Consider the following 23,249-nt stretch of genomic DNA (forward strand, 5'->3'; position numbering starts at 1 on the left):
CTTCACAATATAAACACACCGATTTCAACAGGAATAAAAATACAAAGGAGATGTATTCTCTCACTTGCAAAGATGTTGGCAGAGGGGTGGGCATTTGACCTGGTCTTTCAGATGACAGCTGGGACAACTGCATCCCACTTCAGAGTGCCTGGCTGGCTTCACATCTCAGCTCTGGCTTTGGATTCCAGTTCCTTATAATGTGGACTCTGGGAGGCAGCAATGGCAGCTCATGTGGTTGAGTCCCTGCCACCCAAGTGGAAAACCCTGAATAACTTCCCAGTTCTAGGCTTCATCCTGGCCCAGCTTTGGCTGCTACAGAGAGTGCACCAATGGATGGGAGTGTGTGTGCATTCTCTCTCTCTCTCTCCCCCTCTCTCTCACTCTCCAACTCTCCTTCTCAAATATAAAACAAACAGCAACAAAACCCAGCTGCATTCTCTTAAAAAACAAAGATGTTGTAGGAGGCATTCCCCTTCCTGATGATATAGGCAAGAAAGTAGTTAAGGCAAAGAGAAAGAACTGAGACCACCAACCCTCTCCCCGTGATCTAACTATTTTGGAAAAGCTGCACCCAGCACTGATACCATGTGAAAATAATATCATGTGAAAATATGGTTGCGGATTGCATCCCCAGGATCATCTGTAGCCCATTATAAATCATTATAATAAAATTACCATGGTCGACACCCATACTCCCATCATGCTTCTGATGCCTTGACACTTCTTCCCAGCCTCCAGAATGGAAAGAAATGAATTTCTGTTGCTTGCTAGTCATTCAGTATATATAGTATTTTTTGTTATTGCTACCCAAATGGCCTAAAACATTGATCCAGTACAAACCCTAGGGTTTTTTTTTTAAACATGAAAACAAAACAAAATAAAACTGGAGTCCTGGAAATTAGCTGACCAAATCCAGGGCAGACATGGTACTGAGTCATTGTTATGACTCCCCGGCTAAAATGTGTGCTCTTGCAGACCAGACACAGTGACTCATATTTCCTTACATTGCCTTTAGTTTTTTTAAAGATTTATTTACCTATTTGAAAGTCAGAGTTACAGAGAGAGAAGGAGAGGCAGAGAAAGAGTAAGAGAGAGAGCAAAAGAGAGAGAGAGAGAGAAATAGAGGTCTTCCATCCACTGGTTCACTCCCCCAATTAGCCTCAACAGCTGGAGCTGCACGGATCCGAAGCCAGGAGCTTCTTCCAGGTCTCCCACATGGGTGCAGGGGCCCGAGGACTTGGGCCATCTTCTACTGCTTTCCCAGGCCACAGCAGAGAGCTGGATTGGAAATGGAGCAGCCGGGACTAGAACCAGCACCCAAATGGGATGCCGGCACTGCAGGCAGTGGCTCTACCGCTATACCATAGCACCAGCTCCCCTTACATTGATTTTAAACACCAGGTGAATTGCTGGGCTTGGGTAATACAGTTGGTCCTCTGGATCCATGGGCTCCATATCCATGGAGTCAACCAACCCCAGGTGGAAAATATTCAGAAATAATACAGCACCTGCACTGAATCTGTATGAGCTTTTTTTGTTGTCAAAAGTATACTCAAGGATGTGTATAGGTTACATGCAAATACTACACTATTTTACATAAAGAGAATTGCATCTCTGAATATTTTATTGTCCATGGAGGGTCCTGTGACCATTCCTCCAAGGATCCTAAGGTATGACTCTGCTCTATAAACATTTGTAAGTCAACAATATCCTTACCCAGGGCCAGAATGGGTATACACAGATTAAGACTCTGCTTGGGATGGCATCCCATTTGGAGTGCTGATTTTTTTTTTCTTTAAAGCTAGAGTTGAAAGACAGAGGTTGTACAATGTAATACTTTATCCATTTTAGTATTTTTTTTGTTCTAGTACCATTGGTTGAACTCTGTAATTAACACACAATTATTCTTAGGTGTTTAAATTTTAACTGAAAAGTGATACCTGTTAGGAATTTGGTAAACATTATGCTGAGTGAAATAAGCCAATCCCAAAGGGACAAATACCACATGTTCTCCTTGATAGGTGACAACTAACTGGGCACCAAAAAGGAAACCTGTTAAAGTGAAATGAACACTATGAGAAACGGTGACGTGATCAGCCCTCACCCTGATTGCTGATGAGCAATTTGATATGTTATCCCACTTAGTATTTTTTTGTTTGTTCTACTTAATACTTTTGGTTGAATACTGTAATCAATACACAATTATTCTTAAGTGCTAAAACTTAACTGAAAAGTGATCGCTGTTAAATATAAGAGTGGGAATAAGAGAGGGAAGAGATGTGCAATTCAGGACATGCTCAAGCTGACTTACCTCAAACGGTAGAGTTAGAAACATACCAGGGGATTCCAATTGAATCCCATCAAAGTGGCATGTACCAATCCCATCTCACTAGTCCCAGTGATCAATTTCTGTTCACAATTGATCATAATGATAGGACTAAGAACCAAAGGGATCACATAAACAAGACTAGTGTCTGCAAATACTAGCTGATAGAATCAAAAAGGGAGAGAACGATCCAACATGGGAAGTGAGATACACAGCAGACCCATAGAATGGCAAATGTCCTAAACAGCACTCTGGCCTCAGAATCAGCCCTTAAGGCATGCGGATCTGGCTGAAAAGCCCATGAGAATATTTCAGGCATGACACTCTGGCAAAAAAAAAAAAACAAAAAACAAAAAAAACAAAAAAAAAAACCCTAAATGAAAGATCTCCGCGAGTGAGATCCCAGTGGAAAGAACGGGTCATCAAAGAAGGAGGTACCTTTCTCTGAAGGGAGGAGAGAACTTCCACTTTGACCATGGCCTTGTCTAAATATGATCAGAGTCGGTGAACTCAGGGGGCATCCATAGCCTTGGAAGCTCATGACAAGAGCCTAGGGTGATTACTGATGCCATAAACAAGGGTGTCAATTTGTTAAGTCAACAACAGGAGTCACTGTGCACTTACTCCTCATGTAGAATCTCTGTCCTTAGTGTGCTCTACATTGTGATTTAATGCTATAACTAGTACTCAAACAGTATTTTTCACTTTATGTTTCTGTGTGGGAGCAAACTGTTGAAATCTTTACTTAATGTATGCTAAACTGATCTTCTGTATATAAAGAGAATCGAAAATGAATCTTGATGTGAATGGAAGGGGAGAGGGAGTGGGAAAGGGGAGGGTTGCGGGTGGGAGGGACGTTATGGGGGGGAAGCCAGTGTAATCCATAAGCTGTACTTTGGGAATTTATGTTCATTAAATAAAAGTTAAAAAAATAAAAACAACAGTCAAATCACACACACACACAAAAAAAAGACAGAGATTTTCTAAGTGCTGGTTCACTCCCTAAATGGTTGCAATGTGCAATAGCCAGGTCTGGGCCGGGCCAAAACCAGGAGCCTAAAACCCCATCTGGGTTTCTCCATTCCTTTGGGAGATGCCAGCATTTGGGAGGTGGCAGCTTAAACTGCTATGCCACAATGCTGGCCCCTGGAATGCCAGTTCAAGTCCCAGCTGATCTGCTCCTGATCCAGCTTACTGTTAATAAGCTTGGGAAGGCATGGAAGATGGCCCGAGTATTTGTGCCCCTGCTATCCATGTGGGAGACTAGGATGAAGTTCCTGGCTCCTGGACCGAGTATTTGTGCCCCTGCTATCCATGTGGGAGACTAGGATGAAGTTCCTGGCTCCTGGCTTTGGCCTGCTTATACCTGGCTGTTGTAGCCATTGGGAGAGTGAACCAGCAGATGGAATATCTCTGTGTCCTATCTCTGTCTCCTTCTCTCTGTCTCTTCCTCTCTGTCACTATACCATTCAAATAAATAAATAAATCTTTAAAAAAGAAAACCCTACACAATATCATTATCTTAAAATGATGCTAAAAGCTGAAAACCTTAATTTCCTCTAAAAAGAACAAGAGAGACATGTATTTCTTGAATAACTCAGATCTATGCATAAATATTTTAAAATATTAATGTAATTTCAAAAAATAACTGCTAACTTGAATAGTATTCAAGAAAAACCATGTTGTTATATGATATGAGATTATCTAGTACTAGTTTTGAAGACCAGAAAGTCAGAGTGGGGCAGGCATTGTGGTGCAGTGGGTTAAGCTGCTGCTTGGGATGCCCACCTCCCATGGCAGAGAGCCTGGTTCAAATCTGCTTTCAAGCCAGCTTTGTGCTAAAGTGCAGGAAGCAACAGATGATGGCTCAAGGGCATGGGCCCCTGCCACCCACAAAGGAGTCCAGGACTGAAGCCCTGGCTCCTGACTTCAGTCACAGCTGTTAGAGACATTCGGAGAGTAAACTAGCAGATCTCTATGTGTGTGTCAGTCTCTGTCCTTCTCTGTCACTCTACCTTTCAAATGAATGAAAACAAGTAACCATTAAAAGAATTTCAAAGAATTAGAATATCCAAGTCTCTCCTGAAGTGAGAGGGCTTTTTGTACAAAAGCATGTGGTATTGACAAAGCACCAGCCAAACAGAACACTGGACAAGCCAAGAAATTCAGAAACAGCCTCCTGGATACATGAATTACGATTTATGATGGAGTTTGTATGGAAGATGCATGGGAAAATGACAATTCTATCAAGAAAAGGTTCTGGGCTAATTAGCTATCCATTTGGAAGAAAACTAATAGGGGACTTGACTTTGTTCATTTTTGTGTTGCTAACAAAATACCTGCAGCTAGGTACTCATAAAGAAAAGAAGTTCACTTGGTTCACGATTCTGGTGTTTGGAAAGTACAAACAGCTCGGCATCAGCGTCTACTGAGGACTGCCTTATTATGCCACAACATGGAATTTCTGCATCAAGGGTTGGGCAGTGTGCAAAAGGGTCAGGCATGTGAGCTGACCCTGCTTAATAACAACCAGCTCTCATGTGAGCTATTCCAGTCACATGAGAACTGACTCACTCCGGAGAGACAGCTCAAATCCATTCAGGAGGATGGAGCTCCCATGACCCAGCCACCTGCCACTGGGCCCTAGCTCTTAAAAGTTCCACCAACTCAACACCACCATACCAGGAGTCAGGCTCTTAAGATATGAACCTCAGGGAACAAACCACACCCAAACCATAATAGAGGGCCTACCTCACTCCACACCAAAATAAAATAAACATATACAGATGTACAGAGATATTTTATATATGTAAATAGGTAATAGGATATAACATATATTAAAGTATATAGGTTAAAAGCACAAATTTAAGATCTAAAGGTTATATACCAGTTCATATCACTAAGAGAGTGATACCAGATTATTTGCAGCACCCTTAAATAAAAGGGACAAGTATCTAGAAAATATGGAGAATTTCCATGCATGAATTCTTAGCAAGAATTGATAAAACAATCCAAACAAAAAATGGAAAATTAAAAAGATCTCTTTGAGCAATCATTGAACAGGATATGGAAGCCTAAGTGAACAATTACATATCAAAAGATACTCAACTTTATAAGGGAAGGAAAATTAAAGCCACAGTGACATCCCATTATACATCTACCAGACTGGCAAAAACACTCCTTTACTACCAAGTATTGGTAAGAATTCATTGCCATAGGAACTCTTTTATTGCAAGCTGGATTATAAATTGGTACAAGCACTTAAAAAGTTTTTTCTTTTTTCTTCTTTCTTTCTTTGAGAGGCAGAGTTACAGACAGAGGGAGAGAGAGAGAGAGAGAAGGGTCTTCCATCTGTTGGTTCACTTCCCAAATGGTCGCAAATGCCAGTGCTGGGCTGATCCGAAGCAAGGAGCCAGGAGCTTCCTCTGAGTCTCCCACTTGGGTGCAGGGGCCCAGGCACTTGGGCCTTATTCTTCTGCTTTCCCAGGCCTTAGCAGAGAGCTGGATCAGAAGAGAAGCAGCTGGGACATGAACATACTCATATGGTATCCCATATACCGGCACCCGAGGCAAAGGCTTAGCCTACTACACCACAATGCCAGCCCCAGAGAAGTTGTATTTTAGAAAGCAAGAAATTGAGTATCCTCACAAAAGTCAAAATAGCAATTTCTCTGGAAGCAATGAGAACACACAGGAGTGTCTGATTTACTGGATGAGGCATAGACCTTTTTGTATATCAAAGTCTTGTACTAGACCAAGGTTTTACTTATAATCTGGGAGAGTTTCATGGTTTTATGATGATTGCTTAATTATGCATGTAACTATCCTACGCTATCTTCTATATGTATGATATACTTTACAATCAGAAAAACAGTTTTACATTACCAACACTGGACTGAAGATAAAGCAATCTCCAGTCATTACTGTGATGATAAGAACACTGCCCAGGTGGGACAGAGATGCCAGCATCCCATATGAGCAACTCTTGGAGTCCCAGCTGCTCTACTTCCAATCGAGCTCCCTGCCAGTGTGCCTGGAAAAGCAGCAGAAGATAGCTCAAGTGCTTGGACCCTTGCACCCACTCACATGGGACACCCAGATGGAGTTCCAGGTTCTTGGCTTCAGCTATTGTGCTCATTTGGGGAGTGAAATAGCAGATGGAAGATAACTCTCTCCCTCTTTTTCTCTTCTCTCTCTCTCTCAAGCAGCCTTTCAAATAAATAAATAATTTTTTTAAGAAAAAGAATGTAGCTCCGACCTCCTGGCAGCACGGGTAGAGGAGGCAGTGCGGGGAAGAGGTGGCAGCGCCACGGAGGCCACTGAGGGCAGCCAGAATGGATGGCGACACGGCTCGCTGCAGAAGTTTGAAATCGGCAGAATGGAAGAGGCTGGAATTTGTGGGCTAGGGGAGAAAGCAGATATGTTGTATACTGTCAATCAAATGATATTCTTCCACATCAAGACTCAAATTGTGGTGGCACAAGTAACAAGCTTGCATTGGAAGAGGGTGAGAGCAGTGACTTTATAACAAAGAACAGGAATTTGGTGGGCCCAGGACTGCACACAGGAGTCTAGAGAGGAAACTCCTGGGTGAGAAGCTCAGACAGATCCCCGCGATGGTCAGCAAGATTCGGAGTGCAACAGGAACAAAGAAAAAACCTTAGGAAAAGAAGTTGTATTATGATGCAAACCCTAAACACCCTTTCAACCCCAGAGAAGCCGGCAGGTCTCTGTAAGAAATGTGCTGATCTTCTGGAGGAGAGCGGGAATGTTTAGAAGCACATGAAGATTCTGCAGAGAAAAGCAAGCCCAGACTGTGGAAGAAAGTCCACTTGCAAAGTGAACACAGCAAGGCTATCTTGGCAAGAAGCAAACTAGAATCTCTTTGCAGGAGACTTCAGCATCACAACAAGGAGGCAATTGCGAAGCAGGCACCAGGGGAAAGGGAACAGCTAAAGATGGTGCCTGCTAATGTACCTGGGAAAGCAGCAGAAGATGGCCCAAGTGGGAGACCCAATGGCGTTCTAGATTCTATGATTTGGCCCGGCCCAACTTCTGTTGCAGCCATTTGGGGAGTGAACCAGCAGATGGACGATCTCTCTCTCTCTCTCTCTCTCTCTGTTAACTCTGCCTTTCAAGTAAATAAAATAAATCTTAAAAACAACAACTGGCTGGCGCCACGGCTCACTAGGCTAATTCTTCACCTGCAGCACCGGTATTCCGGGTTCTAGTCCCGGTTGCTCCTCTTCCAGTCCAGCTCTCTGCTGTGGCCCGGGAGTGCAGTGGAGGATGGCCCAAGTGCTTGGGCCCTGCACCCGCATGGGAGACCAGGAGAAGCACCTGGCTCCTGGCTTCGGATCAGCGCAGCGCGCCGGCCATGGCGGCCATTTGGGGAGTGAACCAACGGAAGGAAAACCTTTCTCTCTCTCTCTCTCTCACTGTCTAACTCTGCCTGTCAACAACAACAACAACAACAACTGTACGGATGCTAATTCCAGAAGCCTGGAGACCTGAGAACCAGCCTTTCTAACAGGCTCCCCGGGGGCTGTTGGGGCTGATGGTCTGCTGAGCCACCTAGACTATCATGGGTTCTGTTGTCATACTGACTGGAATTCTGATGCCACCAAACATATTACTCTTCCTCATTTATAAAAATGAGATTAATAAGCCTGACCTCATAGGGTTACTGTGATATTTAGAGTTATAATGTTCATCCAGGGTTTAGAAGAGTTCTTGGCACTTAATATTACTCTAAATTTTAGTTATTTTTTTTTTATAAATTGTATTTTCCATGAACTTTTTTTTTAACTTTTATTTAATGAATATAAATTTCCAAAGTACGACTTATGGATTACAATGGCTTCCCCCCCATACCGTCCCTCCCACCCACAACCCTCCCCTTTCCCACTCCCTCTCCCCTTCCATTCACATCAAGATTCATTTTCGATTATCTTAATATACAGAAGATCAGCTTAGTATACATTAAGTAAGGATTTCAACAGTTTGCTCCCACACAGAAACACAAAGTGAAAAATAATAGATGATTTTTTTTAAATGATGATGAAATCAGATCAGACCTATTGTCATGTTTAATCCCAGTGACAGTCAAGTTGGGAGTTGATAATTTCTTTTTTTTTTTTTTTTTTTTTTTTTTTTTTACAGAGGATCAGTTTAGTATGCATTAAGTAAAGATTTCAACAGTTTGTACCCCCATAGAAACACAAAGTGAAATATATTGTTTGAGTACTCGTTATAGCATTAAATCTCAATGCACAGCACATTAAGGACAGAGATCCTACATGAGGAGTAAGTGCACAGTGACTCCTGTTGTTGACTTTACCAATTGACACTCCTGTCTATGGCATCAGTAATCTCCCTATGCTCCAGTCATGAGTTTCCGAGGCTATGGAAGCCCTCTGAGTTCTCTGATTCTTATCTTGTTTAGACAAGGTCATAGTCAAAGTGGAGGTTCTCTCCTCCCTTCAGAGAAAGGTACCTCCTTCTTTGAAGACCTGTTCTTTCCACTGAGATCTCACTCGCAGAGATCTTTTGCCAGAGTGTCTTGGCTTTCCATGCCTGAAATATTCTCATGGGCTTTTCAGCCAGATCCGAATGCCTTTAGGGCTGATTCTGAGGCCAGAGTGCTACTTAGGACATCTGCCATTCTATGAGTCTGCTGAGTATCTCACTTCCCATGTTGGATCACTCTCCCCTTTATTTATTCTATTGGTTAGTGTTAGCAGGTACTAGACTTGTTTATGTGCTCCCTTTGACTCTTAGTCCTTTCATTATGATCATTTGTGAACTGAAATTGATCACTTGGAATAGTGAGATGGCATTGGTACATGCCACCTTGATGGGATTAAATTGGAGTCCCCTGGTATGTTTCTAACTCTACCATTTGGAGCAAGTCAGCTTGAGCATGTCCCAAATTATACATCTCTTCCCTCTCTTATTCCTACTCTTATGTTTAACAGGGATCACATTTCAGTTAAATTTCAACACTTAAGAATAACTGTGTATTAATTACAGAATTAAACCAGTCATATTAAGTAGAACAGACTAAAAAACTACTAAGAGGGATAATGTATTAAGTTGTTCATTAACAGTCAGGGCTATGCTGATCAAGTCACCGTTTCCCATAGTGTCCATTCCACTTCAACAGGTTTCCTTTTTGGTGTTCAGTCAGTTGTCACCGATCAGGGAGAACATATGGTATTTGTCCCTTTGGGACTGGCTTATTTCACTCAGCATGATGTGTTCCAGATTCCTCCATTTTGTTGCAAATGACTGGATTTCGTTGTTTCTTACTGCGGTATAGTATTCTAAAGAGTACATATCCCATAATTTCTTTATCCAGTCTACCGTTGATGGGCATTTAGGTTGGTTCCAGGTCTTAGCTATTGTGAATTGAGCTGCAATAAACATTAGGCTGCAGACCGCTTTTTTGTTTGCCAATTTAAATTCCTTTGGGTAAATTCCAAGGCGTGGGATGGCTGGGTCGAACGGTAGGGTTATCTTCAGGTTTCTGAGGGATCTCCAGACTGACTTCCATAGTGGCTTGACCAGTTTGCATTCCCACCAACAGTGGGTTAGTGTTCCTTTTTCCCCACATCCTCGCCAGCATCTGTTGTTGGTAGATTTCTGAATGTGAGCCATTCTAACCGGGGTGAGGTGGAACCTCATTGTGGTTTTGATTTGCATTTCCCTGATTGCTAATGACCTTGAACATTTTTTCATGTGCCTGTTGGCCATTTGGATTTCCTCTTTTGAAAAATGTCTATTGAGGTCCTTGGCCCATCTCTTAATTGGGTTGTTGGTTTTGTTTTTGTGGAGTTTCTTGATCTCTTTGTAGATTCTGGTTATTAACCCTTTATCTGTTGCATAGTTTGCAAATATTTTTTCCCATTCTGTCGGTTGTCTCTTCACTCTCCTGACTGTTTCTTTTGCAGTACAGAAACTTCTCAATTTGATGCAATCCCAATAGTTAATTTTGGCTTTGACTGCCTGTGCCTCCCGGGTCTTTTCCAGAAACTCTTTGCCTGTGCCAATATCTTGAAGGGTTTCTCCAATGTTCTCTAGTAACTTGATGGTGTCAGGTCGTAGATTTAGGTCTTTAATCCATGTTGAGTGGATTTTTGTGTAAGGTGTAAGGTAGGGGTCTTGCTTCATGCTTCTGCACGTGGAAATCCAGTTTTCCCAGCACCATTTATTGAATAGACTGTCCTTGCTCCAGGAATTAGTTTTAGATCCTTGATCAAATATAAGTTGGCTGTAGATGTTTGGGTTGATTTCTGGTGTTTAAATTCTGTTCCATTGGTCTATCCATCTGTTTCTGTACCAGTACCATGCTGTTTTGATTACAACTGCCCTGTAGTATGTCCTGAAATCTGGTGTTGTGATGCCTCCGGCTTTGTTTTTGTTGTACAAGATTGCTTTAGCTATTCGAGGTCTCTTGTGCCTCCATATAAATTTCAGCACCAATTTTTCCAGATCTGAGAAGAAGGTCTTCGGTATCTTGATTGGTATTGCATTGAATTTATAAATTGCTTTTGGGAGAATGGACATTTTGATGATATTGATTCTTCCAATCCATGAGCATGGAAGATTTTTCCATTTCTTGGTATCCTTTTCTATTTCTTTCTTTAAGGTTTTGTAATTTTCATCGTAGAGATCTTTAACGTCCTTGGTTAAGTTTATTCCAAGGTATTTGATTATTTTTGTAGCTATTGTGAATGGGATTGATCTTAGAAGTTCTTCCTCAGCCATGGCATTGCCTGTGTATACAAAGGCTGTTGATTTTTGTGCATTGATTTTATACCCTGCTACTTTGCCAAACTCTTCTATGAGTTCCAATATTCTCTTAGTAGAGTTCTTTGGGTCCCCTAAATAAAGAATCATGTCATCTGCAAAGAGGGATAGTTTGAGTTCTTCCTTCCCAATTTGTATCCCTTTAATTTCTTTTTCTTGCCTAATAGGTCTGGCTAGAACTTCCAGAACTATATTGAATAGCAGTGGTGAGAGTGGACATCCCTGTCTGGTCCCAGATCTCAGTGGAAATGCTTCCAACTTTTCCCCATTCAATAGGATGTTGGCTGTGGGTTTTTCATAGATTGCTTTGATTGTATTGAGGAATGTTCCTTCCAAACCCAGTTTGCTTAGAGTTTTCATCATGAACGGGTGTTGTATTTTATCAAATGCTTTCTCTGCATCTATTGAGATAATCATATGGTTTTTCTTCTGCAGTCTGTTAATGTGGTGTATCACATTGATTGTCTTGCGCACATTAAACCATCCCTGCATACCAGGGATAAATCCCACTTGGTCTGGGTGGATGATCTTTCTGATGTGTTGTTGCATTCTATTGGCGAGAATTTTATTGAGGATTTTTGCATCTATGTTCATCAGGGATATTGGTCTGTAATTCTCTTTCAGTGCTGCATCTTTTTCTGGCTTAGGAATTAAGGTGATGCTGGCTTCATAGAAAGAATTTGGGAGGATTCCCTCTTCTTCGATTGTTCTGAATAGTTTGAGAAGAATTGGAGTTAATTCTTCTTTAAATGTCTGGTAGAATTCAGCAGTGAATCCATCTGGTCCTGGGCTTTTCTTTGTTGGGAGGGCCTTTATTACTGTTTCAATTTCTGTCTCAGTTATGGGTCTGTTTAGGTTTTTGATGTCTTCCTGGTTCAATTTAGGTAGGTTGCCTGTGTCCAGGAATCTATCCATTTCTGATAGGTTTCCCTGTTTGCTGGCATACAAGTCCTTGTAGTAATTTCTGATGATTCTTTTTATTTCTGTGGTGTCTGTTGTTACATTTCCTTTTTCATCTCTGATTTTATTGATTTGGGTCTTTTCTCTTCTTTTTTTAGTTAGTTGGGCCAATGGGGTGTCAATTTTGTTTATTTTTTCAAAAAACCAGCTCCTTGTTTGGCTGATTTTTTGGAATGTTTTTCTTGATTCAATCCTGTTGATTTCTTCTCTGATTTTAATTATTTCTCTTCTCCTACTAGATTTGGGTCTGGTTTGCTGTAGGTTTTCTAGATCCTTGAGGTGAATAGAAAGCTCATCTATTTGGTGCCTTTCCAGTTTCTTGATGTAGGCACCTATTGATATAAACTTTCCTCTTAACACTGCTTTTGCTGCGTCCCATAAGTTTTGGTATGTTGTGCTGTTATCCTCATTTACTTCCAGAAAGTTTTTGATTTCTCTTTTGATTTCTTCTATGACCCATTGTTCATTCAGGAGCTTGTTGTTCAATCTCCATGTGTTTGCATATGCTCTAGGGATTCCTGAGTTGTTCATTTCCAACTTCATTCCTTTATGGTCTGAGAAGCTGCATGGTATGATTCTAATTCTTTTGAATTTGCTGAGACTTGCTTTATGGCCTAGTATGTGGTCAATCCTAGAGAAGGTTCCATGTACTGCTGAGAAGAATGTAAAATCTTTAGCTGTAGGATTGAAAGTTCTGTATATATCTGTTAGATCCATTTGGGCTATAGTGTCATTTAAATCTACTGTATCCTTGTTGATCTTCTGTCCTATTGATCTGTCCATTTCTGAGAGTGGAGTATTGAAGTCCCCCAGTACTATTGTATTGGGGTCTAAGTCTCCCTTTAAGTCCGTTAACAAATCTTTTAGATAAACCGGTGCCCTGTAGTTAGGTGCATATACATTGATAATTGTTATATCTTCCTGTTGAATTGATCCCTTAATCATTATATAGTGTCCCTCTTTGTCTCTCTTAACAGTTTTTGTGGTAAAGTTTATGTTGTCCGATATTAAGATGGCTACGCCCGCTCTTTTTTCATTTCTGTTGGCATGGTATATCTTTTTCCAGCCTTTCACTTTCAGTCTGTATGGATCTTTGTTGGAAAGATGTGTTTCTTGTAAGCAGCAAATAGATGGGTTTTGTTCCTTAACCCAATCAGCCAAACGGTGTCTTTTAACTGGACAGTTCAGGCCATTCATGTTCAATGTGACTAATGATAAGTGGTAACTTTGCCCTGCCATTTGCCAAAGATAAGTTCTAATATATGCTTTGAATTCCCTGTGATCTTTTGCTGTGAGCTTTCCTTCCTTGGTTTCCTTCCTTTACCTTCTTTCATATTGATGACCGTGTTTCTTTGTTTCTGTGTGTAACACATCTTTAAGCATCTTTTGCAGGGCTGGACGAGTGGCAACAAATTCTTTCAATTTCTGTTTGTTATGAAAAGTCTTTATTTCACCTTCATTCACAAATGATAGCTTTGCAGGATATAATATTCTGGGCTGGCAGTTTTTCTCTCTTAGTACCTGGGCTATATCTCGCTATTCCCTCCTAGCTTGTAGAGTTTCTGATGAGAAGTCAGCTGTGAGTCTGATTGGAGATCCTCTGAGAGTAATCTGACGTTTCTCTCTTGCACATTTTAGGATCTTTTCTTTATGTTTCACTGTGGAGAGTTTAATTACAACGTGTCGTGGTGAGGATCTCTTTTGGTCTTGTTTATTAGGGGTTCTGTGAGCTTCCTGTACTAGGATTTCTCTGTCCTTCTCCAAACCTGGGAAATTTTCTGCTAATATCTCACTAAAAGGGCCTTCTAATCCTTTCTCCCTCTCCATGCCTTCAGGAACTCCTAGAACCCGAATGTTGGGTTTTTTAATAGTATCCTGAAGATTCCCGACAATATGTTTTAGATTTCTAATTTCCTCATCTTTTCTTTGGTCTGACTGTATCCTTTCCTGTTCTCTGTCTTCTAAGTCCGATATTCTCTCTTCTGCTTCTCCCATTCTGTTTGTAAGGCTCTCTATTGTGTTTTTCATTTGATCTATTGAATTCTTCACTTCAGTCACTATCCCAGTTTCCTGTTGTACTAGTTGTTTCATTTCATTTTGACTCCTCCTTAATATTTCATTTTCACGAGAGAGATTTTCTATCTTGTCCATTAAGGATTTCTGTAGTTCAAGAATTTGTTTTTGAGAACTTCTTAATGTTCTTATCAATTTTTTGAGATCTGCTTCTTGCATTTCTTCTATGTCATCATCCTCATAATCTTGAATTGGGGTGTCTTTTTCATTTGAGGGCTTCATGGTGACTTCCTTGTTTTTATTACCTTGGTTTTTGCATTTGTTATTTGTCATACTGGAGATATTTGGTTTCTTCACTGTGGTGCTTTTTCTTGTTATACTATGACTCTAGATTAAGTGGACTATCTGTTTTTGATGGAGCCTTAGGGCTTGAGATGGGTGTGGCCTGAGAGCTCTGTTTGGTGTGCCAAAGGTGACACTCCCAGGTTGGGCGTGGTAAACCTCTCTCTCTCTCTCTCTCTCTTTTTTTTTTTGATTCAAAAGGGAAGTTATTCTGCACAGCTGAACGAAGTTGGAGGTAGTTAGCAGGCAAATGATATACCCACAGGAGCCAGAGATCAGAAGCTCTTTCCCAAGGACCACACAGGGAATCTGTTCGGCCCTCGGAGTGGGCTCAAATTCTCCTTCAGTCTCCCACTGGGTTGCCAAAGTTATGGAATTGTAGTGTCTCTGGAGAGTGCTCACGTGAATTCCGTGAGTTCTCTCCCCCACTGTCTCTTTTTTCACAGTCTCAGTTCAGTAGCACCACAAATTTACTAGGTCCTAATCGCCTGTTAATTCGCCCCGCCCAGAGTCAGGTTTTTCTGCTAGGCTCAGGGCTGGTGCAGACCTGAGGTCGCTCTGCTTATGACATATGTCCAAGATGGCGCCTGCTCTTTGTCTTGCTCGCCCTTGAGAGGTGAGCGGAGAGAGAGAAACCCGTGTCCGTACCAGTCACCTTTTTTTTTCCCTCTCTCTCTCTTCCAGTTAGCCTGGTGAAGTTCCCCCCCCCACCGGGGGGTCGTTCCCTCTAGTCTCCTCTCTCCGCTTGCCTGCCGGTGTCTCGGGTTATTGAGGTTCGGCTCATCTCGCGTTCCAGCGCTGGTGTGTTGAGTCTGCCGCTGGTGTCCCGAACTGTGGGCTCCCACGCTCTCTACGCAGGTCCGCTCCCCTTCCAGCGCCGATGTGTGGACTCGGAGCCCTGGACGTCCCAAGTCTCTCTGCTGTTGTCTGTGTGGCACGCACTCCCCTTCGAGCAGTTGCGCGCAGACCCTGCAGCTTGCGCAGCTCGGTCCCGCGGCTCGGCTTTCACGCGGTGGGCGACCTTGTTCTCCCAGTAGGTCCTCCGATTCACGACCACTGGATCCAGAAGAGTTTCCTCTGCAATATTTTCCTGGTTCTTTTTTCTGAGGCTACCGTAACTCCCCTTTTATTAAACTAAATTTTCCCAGACTATCGGTGCGCGCCCTCACTATTCCGCCATCTTGGCTCCACCCAATTTTAGTTATTTTTAATAGTAACACACAATTATGCCTCTTATGAGATTTATCTAGTCCTAAAAGGAACTAATGAATTACACCAGAGGGCTCTCAGCACAAACATTAGGAAAAAGTATGCCCTGACCACAGCAGGGAGCTGCCACCATTCTCACTCTTTATATAATCTATCCGCACGTCTTGCCTGAACTTGTGAGTTCACAAAGTATTCTAGAAAAACACTTGATTCCCAGAAGACCTACTTATATGGAGGAATAATCTCCCATGTCTTTTTACCAATCAGCTGCACTACATAAGAGGAGATCATTTTTCCAGGAAAATAGCTAAGGCTGGGAATTGATCCAGTTATTTAAAATTGCTGATTAAATCCAACCAGCAAACACTCTCCTAATATAAACCATTTTGAAGCATTGACTGAAGACATTTTGGGGGGAAAACACAAGTGAAAACTTTATTATGGGCACCGTGTTCCTCCGTTCTCCAGCACCATGCTATAACCAGACCGCCAGCCATCTGATTATTGAGGGTAAGGCTATCGTATGGTCTTTGTCCTTTCTTTCATCTTCGTTCTTTGGCATCAAAACGTGCATCCTAATTGCTGGTTGAGCACGAATTGGTTTTGTTTCATAAAACGTGTAGCTTTGTGAAATCCAATTTTAATTAAAATGGATTTGTCAAAGTGGACACAATGGGATAAAATGTGTTTTGTGTCATTTAAAAAGAAATCTGTTGAGCAGACATTGTGGCACAATATTAAGCTGCCACTTAGGATATCCAGGTGCCACATCAGAGCAAGTCCCGACTCTGCTTCCAACCCCGCTTCTTGCAAATGCGTACCCTGGGAGGCAGCAGTGGTCCAGCAGGACTTGGGTTCTTGCCACTCACATGAGACCCAAATGGGCTTCTGAGTTCATGGCTTTAGCCTGGCCCAGCCCTGGCTTTGTGGGTATTTGGAGAATGAACTGGCAGATGGAAGAGCTCTCTCTCATTCTCTTCTGCTCACTCTCTTTCTCTCTCTCTCTCTGCCTTTCAAATAAAAATAAATAAATAACTTAATAAAGAAATTAATGTTTAAACATTCACTATGGATGACCAAATGTAGTAGCAATCTGACATGTTTTACTCCTGGATACAGTTCTTATAGAACATGATTTTTCTCCCACTGAAACTAGGATTAATGGATCATTTCTGTATTTCCAGAAACCCCTTCTTCAGTGATGGCACAGTCTTGATCCTGCCAAACGAAGTGGAATTTTAGAGTATTTTCACTTCTATACCTAGAAACCATTTGATTTTACAATTATTGCATTATCTGCTTGGATGCTATTCTTTATATTCCAGGAATGTTGAAAAACAATGTAATTATTTTAAAAAGGACTCATTCATCTATTTTTAAAGCAGATGAACAAAAAATAATAAAAATCTTTGCTAGAACAGAACCAATCTCCCATGTTTTCATTGCGAGATTAACTACAACTGTGTTAGTGGAGGAGTCAATTACCACTTGTGACTAATTCTGTACCCAAAAATATGGCTTTTAATTGTTCTCCTTTTTATTTTATTTGAAAGGCAGAGAGAGTAGAGGGAGGGAGGGAACAGGAAGGAGGGAAGGAGGAAGGAGGAAAGGAGGGTGATGAGGGCCGGTGTCGTGGCTCACTTAATTAATCCTCCGCCTGTGTTGCCAGCATCCCATATGGGCGCCAAGTTCTAGTCCCTGTTGCTCCTCTTCCAGTCCAGCTCTTTACTGTGGCCCGGGAAGGCAGTGGAGGATGGCCCAAGTGCTTGGGCCCTGCACCCCATGGGAGACTAGGAGGAAGCCCTGGCTCCTAGCTTCAGATCGGCGCAGCACCAGCCGTAGCAGCCATTTGGGGAATGAACCAACGGAAGGAAGACCTTTCTCTCTGTCTCTCTCTCTCTCACTGTCTATAACTCTACCTGTCAAATAAAAAAAAAAAGAAGAAGAAGAAGAAGAAAGGAGGGTGATTCAGAGAGAGAAAAACAGAAGCAAAGATCTCCAATCTGCTGGTTCACTCCCGAAAGGCCAGCAAGAGCCAGGCCTGGCCCAGGCCAAAGCCAGGAGTCAGAAATTCCATCCTGATCTCCCAGCACTTAAACCTTGGGTGTACATTATTAGGAAGCTGGAACAGAAGCTGGGCCAGGCCCCCACTCCAGGTACTCCCATATGGGACATATGCAGCCCATGCAGCATCTTCACTATTGCACCCAACGCTCTCACCTCAGTTCTGATCTTGATCTTTTGTTTTTATCTCTGTATGACAGTGCTACTGTGATGGCTCAACTGCTGTAATGACAAACACTTTACAACTCTCATGGGCCCAAGACTGTCTGGCCTTTATGGGCCCCTTCTTCCATACAAAACATGAACAATTATATTTTATGACTATATAGGTAAAGAGATAAATGTAGCTCTAGCTGCATCCATTATTATATGCTCGTTATTCTCCTATTGTTTTTCTTGTGGTTTTACAAGGAATTAAAATTAAAACATCCTCATGGCCCCCTAAAAGATTCCTGGGCCTTAGGCACTGCCTATTGTGCTTACTGAGGAAATTGGCTGCTAAAAGCAGCTGAGCCCTTGCAAGCATCAGGCTTTGTGGTAGCCCAGCTTCATGCCTTGTCCTAATTAACCTCCATACAACTCTCATGACTTAAATAGTAACATTATTCCCACTTTACAGATGAGAAAACTTCAGCCTAAAGAAGCCACAGAGGAAGTAACCACAAATTCCAGACTCAAATCCAGCCCCTTTTGCTTTTGAAGCCCATGAACTTCATCTCCATACCATATCAGTTTCCAGAAAGGGCTAGCTCAGTAAGTCACTAATCCAGAGAGTGACCTGGGTATCAGGGCAGACGACAGTCAAGGCCTGAAATGGGCTCTTTCCTTCTGAGCTATAAAACAATGGACTTTTGGGGCTGGCACTGTGGCCTAGTGGATAAAGCCACTGCCTGCAGTGCCAGCATCCAATATTGGCGCCAGTTCTAGTCCAGGCTGCTCCTCTTCTGATCCAGCTTTCTGCTATGGCCTGAGAAAGCAGTGGAAGATGACTCAAGTCCTTGGTCCCCTGAAGCCACATGAGAGACCCAGAAGAAGCTCCTGGCTCCTGTCTTTGGATCAGCGCAGCTCTGGCCGTTGCAGTCATCTGGGGAGTAAACCAGCGGATGGAAGACCTCTCTGTCTCTACCTCTCTCTGCTTCTCCTCTCTCTATGTAACTCTGACTTTCAAATAAATAATAAATAAATCTTTTTTAAAAAGTGGACTTCTTCCAGGTGCTTGGGCCCTGCACCCCATGGGAGACCAGGAAAAGCACCTGGCTCCTGGCTCCTGCCATCGGATCAGCGCGGTGCGCCGGCCGCAGCGCGCCAGCCGCGGCGGCCATTGGAGGGTGAACCAACGGCAAAAGGAAGACCTTTCTCTCTGTCTCTCTCTCTCTCACTGTCCACTCTGCCTGTCACAAAAAAAAAAAAAAAAAAAAGAGTGGACTTCTTTCGGCGAACTCAAAAGGCTTCCATAGCCTTGGCAACTCATGACAAGAGCCTAGGGAGATTACTGATGCCATAAACAAGAGTGTCAATTTGTTAAGTCAACAACAGAAGTCACTGTACACTTACTCCTCAAGTAGGATCTCTGTCCTTAATGTGTTGTCCAATGTGAATTAATGTTATAACTAGTACTCTAACAGTATTTTACACTGTATGTTCTGTGTGGGTGCAAACTGTTGAAATTGTTACTTAATATATACTAAATTGATCTTTTGTATATAAATATAATCGAAAATGACACTCTGGCAAAAAAAAAAATGACCTAAATAAAAGATCTCTGCGAGTGAGATCCTAGTGGAAAGAACAGGTCATCAAAGAAGGAGGTACCTTTCTCTGAAGGGAGGAGAGAACTTCCACTTTGACTATGACCTTCTCTAAATATGATCAGAGTTGGTGAACTCAAAAGGTTTCCATGGCCTTGGCAACTCATGACAAGAGCCTAGGGTGATTACTGACGCCATAAACAAGAGTGTCAATTTGTTAAGTCAACAACAGGAGTCACTGTGTACTTACTCCTCATGTAGGATCTCTGTCCTTATGTGCTGTACATCGTGATTTAATGCTATAAGTAGTACTCAAACAGTATTTTTCACTTTGTGTTTCTATGTGGGTATAAACTGTTGAAATCTTTACTTAATATATACTAAATTGATCTTCTGTATATGAAGAGAATTGAAAATGAATCTTGATGTGAATGGAATGGGAGAGGTTGTGGGCGGGAGGGAAGTTATGATGGGGGGGAAGCCATTGTAATCCATAAGCTGTACTTTGGAAATTTATATTTGCTAAATAAAAGTTAAAAATTGGACTTCTTCACCAGCCATGAAATCCTGCAATAATAAAATGCAGATTGAGTGCCCATAATGCAGATGTTGAACATGTTGGGGTACAGTCAACCTGACGATTCCATGATAAACAAAATCTAGAGTTGCAGGATTTTTTTTAAATCAGGAATTGTTGAATTTTATTTTATAAATAACTGTAACTTAGAGATTCTCAAGTTAAATTCACTTTGGAAAATGAAGACATTTTCATTGTGTGGTCATCATTTTCTAGACAGTCACCTTCTTGTGCCCCCATATAAATTCTTCACATTGTATCCTCTTTCTTTTCTTTTCTTTCTTTTTTATTTTTTTAAAAGATGTATTTGAAAGATGGTGTGCAGTGTGGGGGGCTCTTCAATCTGCTGGTTTACTCCCCAAATGCCTGCAACAGCCAGGGCTGGACCACACCAAAGCCAAGAGACAGGAACTCCATCTAAGTCTCCCATATGAGTAGCAGGGAATCAAGCACCTGGGTGATCAGCTGCTGCCTCCCAGGCACATTAATGGGAAGTTGGATTGGAAGCGTAGGAGCCAGCTCTCAGCCTGCACTCCAGTATGGGGTATAGGCAACCCAAGCAGTGTCTTAACCCGTTTCACCACAGCGGCAGCCCGCGTCCTCTCTTCCTGCTGAGCAGGTTTAGTAACAAGTACCAAGACTGATCAGATAGCACAGGCATGGATCCCTTTGCAGACCAGTGGAGCTATTGTGCAAGAAATGTCTGGGTAGGGTCCGCAAAAGGAAAAACAAAGTTCAAGAAACCCTGAGATGTAGTAAAAAGACTGCATAGCCCATAGGTTATGCAACCCAGCATAACCGGCAACGCAGTTGAGACCTAGGGGGAAGCAGAACAAGCCCGCCTGAGTTCCTCAAAGGGCAATTGTCAGGATGATTAACCTTAGTTCCCGTGAGACATACTGACCTCCATTAGTTCAGCTAATGGAAGTGCACAGACTGGCTGTCTTTATTTCCTGGCCAATTACACAGCACTATTTTCCTCCGTGTTCAAGAGAAGTGACCTACAAGCTTTTGAGGCACCAGTCAACAAGGTGCCTAGATACAACTACCCTTCAAAATTATCTTGTTCTCACATTTCTTTGTGGGAAAAATATCCTGCAGCCAAAGATACCGCTCCGTACCCCGGGAAGAGATTGTTTAGCTACAGCCTTCAATAGGAAGGGGAGGAAAATTAATTTGCTGGCTGGCACTCAGAACTGTAGATTTGGTGCCTTGTCTGGAAAAGAGGCAGAACTCACTGTAGGGAACCTGCCCCCCCCGCCCCGATAGAATCTACACTTTGGCCTCTGAAGCTTTGTAAAATTTGAAAATGAAACAGAACTTGTTGTTTTGGTTGGTGGTTGACTTGGAGTGCTTCCCGTTATTGTCCCGTATAGACAAGAGCGAGGGAGGACATCAGTTCCTCGCAGGAGCTTCCGGGGGCAGCTGTCCTTCCTGAAGGAAGAGGCAAAGAGCTGCAACCCACAGAGTCAGAGGCAGTTATGAACTCACGCACTCTACAAATTTGCCAACTGTCATTTAAGTTTTATAAATTTTTATTATTTATTGTTTTAAAGAGAGAGAGACACACACACACACATACACACACACAGAGAGAATCTTCCACCCCACTGGTTTACTCCCCAAACACCCACCACAGCTAGATCTGGGCCAAGCAGAAGCAGGGAGCCAGGAACCCAGTTCAGGTCTCCTGTGTGTGTGGCAGGGGCTCACGTACTTGAGCCGTCACTTGCTGCCTCCTTCGATGCACACTGGCAGGAAGCCAGCATCAGATTTGGAGGTGGAACTTGAACCCAGGCATTCTGATATGGAACAAGGGTGTTGCAAGCCGTGTCTTAACCGCTGGGCTAAACGCCTATCCTAAGTACAATTTCAGTACTGAGATATCAAACTGCTGAGAAAACTCCCTCATCCAGACTTTTCGGCCTGTCCTTCAGTCCTGGGGGCCGGTCAACAAACCACTGCCCCCTCCAGGAAGTCCTCTCAGCACTCACTCATGTCCAGTCTCTTCCTGCACCAATGCCACCACACGGGGTTCCTGCTCATCACTTGCTCCCTCCTTTTTCCCTCTATCTCTTCCCTCCCAAAACCCTGTGGCTTCCTTCCTAAGTACCAAAAACTCAAAACACTTGCAATGAAAGGAACTAAGATGGGCCTCTGGTTGTCTGGGGGGCTGTCCTGTGGGAAATCCAGCTTGTAATAAATGTGAATTCAGTATCATCACAGGTCCCTTGGAAATAAAGGGACCAGGAATAAAGCCGTTGAAGAGCATGGCTGTGTTCTCCGCAGGTGCAGGGAGAATGTTGTACGAGTGTGCCCTGAAAGAGCTCACCCCCGGCTGGCTCCCTCCCTGCTCTCCCCAAGTCCGCTTCCTGGTCCTTCTCCATCATCTCCTCACTGAACTAGCAGCCCTCTTGGCCAGCGTGCCCACAGCAGAAGCCCCAGAGAAAAGGAGGAACCTTCACTCTGATCCCATCGGCATCACTCAGGCCTTCTCAGAAAGCCACGAAGCTGTTTGAATGCCAACTGCACAGAACAGAGATGGGTAAGAGATGTTTCCTGGCCTGCCCGCGAGCACGCAGCTCAGCAGAGCGCCTCATGGCCCAATGCGCTTACACAGTCTCACCTGGCCCCTGCTCCTCCTTCCTTCGAGTCTGGGCTCTTCTGCTCTACCCCTGGGGCCTTCCTCCTGGGCAGGGAGGGAACGTGCTACAGAGGCACAGCCCGGGGGCCAGGGCTGGGCCTGGACTCTGCACAGGCGGGAGAGGCCAGGCACCACCACCTCCTCAGTGTCCCTTTCATGCTGCTTCTGCTCGCCTCTGCTCAGACGTATTCTTCGATGAGCATCTCACGTGTATCGCGTTTCCTTAAAATGAGCCCAAACTGCCGCTTCTAGGAGCTGTGCTCAGGAGTCCCTGTGCTTCCTGCCCCTGATGCACTCTGTCTGAGCTCCTCAGAGAAGCAGGACAGCCCATCATCACCCTGCACAGCTCGGGAGGCCTCCCTGAGCACTGCACTGTACTCAAGCTCTGTGGTGGCTGCAAGAGCTGGTGGGTCGGGTACAGGGCTGTGTGGGCGTCCTGTCCTCATCTATGTCATAGTCTAACCTCCAACCATCACAATGGGGCAAATCTCACCGAAAACAGAATGCTTGACATGTACCTACAGCGACAATGCAGACACTCTAGACGCTCCACTA

At 43.2% G+C, this 23,249-nt stretch overlaps 1 pseudogene; it reads left to right on the top strand.

Moving 5' to 3' along the window:
- The first annotated feature begins 1,632 nt into the window (after window positions 1-1,632).
- On the top strand, window positions 1,633-23,156 carry LOC138849525 (gamma-taxilin pseudogene; annotated as a pseudogene).
- The last annotated feature ends 93 nt before the right edge of the window (window positions 23,157-23,249 follow it).

This window comes from Oryctolagus cuniculus, chromosome 4, assembly GCF_051225735.1.
Source record: "Oryctolagus cuniculus isolate XC-2025 breed Fujian yellow rabbit chromosome 4, ASM5122573v1, whole genome shotgun sequence".
Classification (NCBI taxonomy): domain Eukaryota; kingdom Metazoa; phylum Chordata; class Mammalia; order Lagomorpha; family Leporidae; genus Oryctolagus; species Oryctolagus cuniculus.